This window comes from Hippopotamus amphibius, chromosome X, assembly GCF_030028045.1.
Source record: "Hippopotamus amphibius kiboko isolate mHipAmp2 chromosome X, mHipAmp2.hap2, whole genome shotgun sequence".
Taxonomy (NCBI): Eukaryota; Metazoa; Chordata; class Mammalia; order Artiodactyla; family Hippopotamidae; genus Hippopotamus; species Hippopotamus amphibius.
Window position 1 is genome coordinate 14086981 of NC_080203.1, and position 5313 is coordinate 14092293.

Below are 5313 nucleotides of genomic sequence, written 5' to 3' on the forward strand. Positions count from 1 at the left end.
TGAAGAATACCCTTAAGATGGGTACAAATTCCATAATCAACCTATATAACTAAGAAATCAGAAGCTATTTATATGTGCTTTCAGTTGACAATAAAAATGAAATACAATCAGGGAGTCCCTCCCACCAGGAAGCACGCACAAGCCTCCTAGATAGCTTCCTCCACAAGAGGGCAGACAGCAGTATCAAGCAGTATCAGCAGTATTTCGTCTTGTGGAACTGAAAACCACAGCCACAGAAAGACAGAGAAATGAAATAGCAGAGGACTTTGTACCAGATGAAGGGACAAGATAAAACCCCAGAAAAACAACTAAATGAAGAGGAGATAGGCACCCTTCCAGAAAAAGAATTCACAATAATGATGGTGAAGATGATCCAGGACTTTGAAAAAAGACTGGATAAAAAGATCGAAAAGTTTACCAAAGACCTAGAAGAATTAAAGAGCAAAAAAACAGAGATATGCAACACAATAACTGAAATGACAAATACACTAGAAGGAACCAAGAGCAGATCAACTGAGGCAGAAGGGTGAATAAGTGACCTGGAAGACAGAATGGTGAAAATCACTGATGTGGAAAAGAATAAAGAAAAAAGAATGAAAAGAACTGAAGACAGCCTAAGAGACCTCTGGGACAATGTTAAACATACCAACATTTGCATCATGGGGGTCCCAGAAGGAGAAAAGAGAGAGAAAGGACCCAAGAAAATATTGGAAGAGATTATAGTTGAAAACTTCCCTAACATGGGAAAGGAAATAGCTACCCAAGTCCAGGAAGTGCAGAGGGTCCCAGGCAGGATAAACCCAAGGAGAAACACGCCAAGACATATAGTAGTCAAGTTGACAAAAATTAAAGACAGAGAAAAGTTATTAAAAGCAACAAGGGAAAAACGACAAATAACATACAAGGGAACTCCCATAAGGGTAACAGCTGATTTCTCAGCAGAAACTCTGCAAGCCAGAAGGGAGTGGCAGGATATATTTCAAGTGATGAAAGGGAAGAACCTACAACCAAGAATACTCTACCCAGCAAGGATCTCATTCAGATTCCACGGAGAAATCCAAAGCTTTCCAGACAAGCAACAGCTAAGAGAATTCAGCACCACCAAACCAGCCCTACGACAAATGCTAAAGGAACTTCTCTAAGCGGGAAACATAAGAGAAGAAAAGGACCTACAGAAACAACAACAAAACAATTAAGAAAATGGTAATAGGAACATACATATTGATAATTACCTTGAATTGAATGGACTAAATGCACCAACCACAAGACACAGACTGGCTGAATGGATCCAAAAACAAGACCCATATATATGCTATCTACAAGAGACCCACTTCAGACCTAGGGACACATACAGACGGAAAGAGAGGGGATGGAAAAAGATATTCCATGCAAATGAAAATCAAAAGAAAGCTGGAGTAGCAATATTCATATCAGATAAAATAGACTTTAAAATAAAAAATGTTGCAAGAGACAAGAAAGGACATGACATAAAGATCAAGGGATCTATCCAAGAAGAGGAGATAACAATTATAAATATATATGCCCCCAATATAGGAGCACCTCAATACATAAGGCAAATGCTAACAACTATGAAAGAGGAAATGCAAGGCAGAAATAGAGACAGATGTAGAGAACAAACACATGGACACCAAGTGGGGAAAGTGGGGAGGGTTGGGGGGGTGAATTGGGAGACTGGGATACCAAATTATACACTCTAAATATTTGCTATTCATTGTCTGTTAACTGTATCTCAATAAAAGTTCTTTAAAAAAATGAGATACAATCAGGAACTCTGAGGGAAACAAAAAGCTGTATGATGATTCTAGTTCTAATGCACAGCATACTAAGTGTGGCGTCACTGTGAGCCATTGAAGGAGCATAAGAAAAGGTAATCCATTTGATTTTGACACTCGAAACATTCTCCCACCAGCATCATTTCTTTAGTGCCACATGATTACGTTTTTTTCTCTGCAACCACACTACTTGGTCCTGTTGTGTATAATATTTACATGGAGCTTAATTGGGGGAATGCTGCTTATTTGTTTGATTCTTTAATTAAACTTCTGAATTTGAGGTAATTATAGATTCCTACGCAGTTGTAAGAAATACTACAGAGAGATCCGGTGTATCCTTTACTCAGTTTCCCCCAACAGCAACATCTTGCACAGGTATAAAACAATAGCACAACCAAAATATTGGCACTGATAGAGTCGAGATGCAGAACAGTTCTATCACGGCAAGGATCCCTCACATTTCCTTTTTATAGCCATGTCTTTAGAGATTCATCCAGGTTGTTACCTATATCAATAGTTCCTTCCTTTTTTAGTGCTGAGCAGTATTCATCCTATAGATTTACCGCAGTTTGTTTAACCATTCACCTCTTGAAGGACAACTGGGTTGTTTCCAGTTTATGAATAAAGCTATTACTAATAAAGCTGCTCTGAATATTTGTGTATAGGCTTTCACGTGAACATAAATCTTCATTTCTCTGGGATAAGTGCCCAGCAGTACAATGGCTGGGTGGTATAGTGCCTGCATGTTTAGTTTTCTAAAGAAATTGCCAAACTCTTTCCAGAGTGGCTGTACCATTTTATATTTCCACCAGCAATGTATGAATGATCCAGTTTTATCACATCTTCCTCAGCATGTGTTATTCCCACTAATAATTTTAGCCCTCCTGATAGATGCATAGTGATAAGTCAACACGGTTTTAATTTGTGTATCCCTAATAACTAATAATATTGCACAGATTTTTATATGCCTATTTGCCATCTATAAATCCTCCTTGGTGAAATGTCTCTTCATGTCATTTGCATTTTGGTTTTTTCCTTTTTAAAAAGAAGCTATAGATAAAGCATACTGAGGATTTAAGTAGAGCAGTAAAACATATTGCATTTTACTTTAATTTTGCTATTTTATTTTTTAGTTTAACACTTGAAAAACACTTACTATGTACCAAATTCACAAAGACGAGCCTATCCAGAGCAGAAGCACTTCTGCCAGCAGTCGGCCTTCGAACTTGAAATACAGCACTGGCTTTTCCCTGGATCTCCAGGCTATTGGTCCACCCAGCCTCCATAATCATGTGAGCCAATTCCTTAAGATACAGTCATTTTTATTTTTTTGGCCATGCCATGTGGCTTGCAGGACCCAGCCCCAGCAGTGAAAGCGCCTAGTCCTAACTACTGGACCATCAGGTAATTCCCTCTTTTTATATATACACATTCTATTGGTTTGTTTCTCTGGAGAACCCTGATTAATACACACACACACACACACACACACGCTCACTCAGAACCACAGTCAAACTCATCTTCACCCTTAACCCACTTTTTGCAAAATACTGTAAACAACTGACTATCCAATCAGAGGGGACTGCTTCAGTAAGTTATAGAAGATTCAGTGGTCATATAATAGAGTATTATGCAGACATCCAATAGATTGTGCTAATATAGAAAGAGATATATATATATACACATATGTATGTATTAAATGCTTGAATGTACCTCTGAATCTATTTTACTGAAGTAAAAGCAGGTGTACAGGTTTTTGTACAAAGATGCTGACTATGGTATTATTTGTAATGACAAATATAAAAATATAGTGACAAAACTGTCCATAAATGGGAGACTGGTTAAATAAACACAGGATACCCATACAAGGGGATATCATGCTGTTGTGAAAAAGAATGAAGTAGATCTATATGTGAAGCTTGGAACAATCTCCAAAAAATACTAATATGTGGAAAAAAGAAGTAGTAAAGAACAAGATAACATGAAGCATATACTACTAGTTGTGTGTGTGTGTGTGTGTATGTGTGTGTGTGCGCGCATAATCTGAATGGAAACATCCAGAATAATGTTTGACCAAATAACTGGGCACCGTGGTACAGCCAAGTTGACACACATAAAATTTACCATCACAGTGTGTGTATATGAGGAGAAAAGCATATCTAAGGTCAGTGATTACTTAAGAATTTAGAAATTAGATGGACATACACTGGGTAATATCCACAGTATTTGAAAATGTACCAAATTTATCATCACTTTTGAAAACTAAACTCTATCACTTTTTCCAAATCTGTCTTGTATTCCCTTAGAAAAATCAAAGCACCAATAAAATATTTTTTATCTGTTCCCTCAGAGAAACTTAAATCCCAAATTATGCATAAAGCTTTTTTTCCAGTTCTGCTCCATCCACCTACAGGGGCCTCACTCAAGTGCGTGCTTGGAGTCTAGGACCTCGCTCCCCGGAACTGATATAGATTCTTCAACATCTTCCAAACTCTATTACTTTAACCCCCGATTTTTCCATCTTTCCAAAGTTCCAAGGAGCTAACAAACCACAGAGAATGTGGTAGCATGAGTTCCACATCCTCGAAACTTTAACCAAATGCCATGGTCAAATACACTTGCTGATATTCCTTACAATTAGCCACCACTTCTCAACAACAGCAGTATTTCCACTTACAATCTAGGTCCAGAGGGTGGTTAACAGATGGAGATGATAGAACCTTACCTCAGTAAAGTACAAATATAGAGAGAAAACAGAAGAATTACAAACAAACAAAAAGAAGGAAAAAAAACAAGGATAGTTTTTGAAGGAAATGGTGGTGAACAACTCAATAGCCACAGGAGAAAATTTTGGGACTTTGCAGTAAGCAAAGATTTCTTTGTACACAAAAAGCATAAACCATAAATGAAAAAACTAATAAATTAGAATTCATCAAAATTTGCAACTTCTGCTATTAAAAAGTTATTATTAAGAAAATAAAGGGACTTCCCTGGTGGTCCAGTGGCTAAGACTCCATGCTCCAATGTAGGGGGCCCGGGTTCTATCCCTGGTCAGGGAACTAGATCCCACATGCCACAACTAAAATATTCCACATGCAGGAACTAAAGATCCCACATGCCACAACGAAGATCCTGCGTGCCGCAACTAAGACCCACCCAGAGCAGCCAAATAAATAAATAAATATTTTAGAAATAAATAAATTTCTTTAAAAAGAAAATAAAAAGGCAAGCTACTGACAGGGAGAAAAATTATTTGCAATACATCTGACATGTATTCAGAATATATAAATATCTCCTATCACTCAATAAGAAGACAAACAACTCAATTAAAAAATAGGCAAAATGCATATACTATGGTGTTAATAAGTTGCATTCTTTGAATCTGTTTATGAAGTGTGTTAAAACATAAGGGTTATATTTTTATGGTCAACTCAAAATTAAATTTAAAACTAGAAAATTTTTTAAAAATTGGCAAAATGTTTGAACAGACACTTGACAAAAGAAAGTATATGAATCGCCA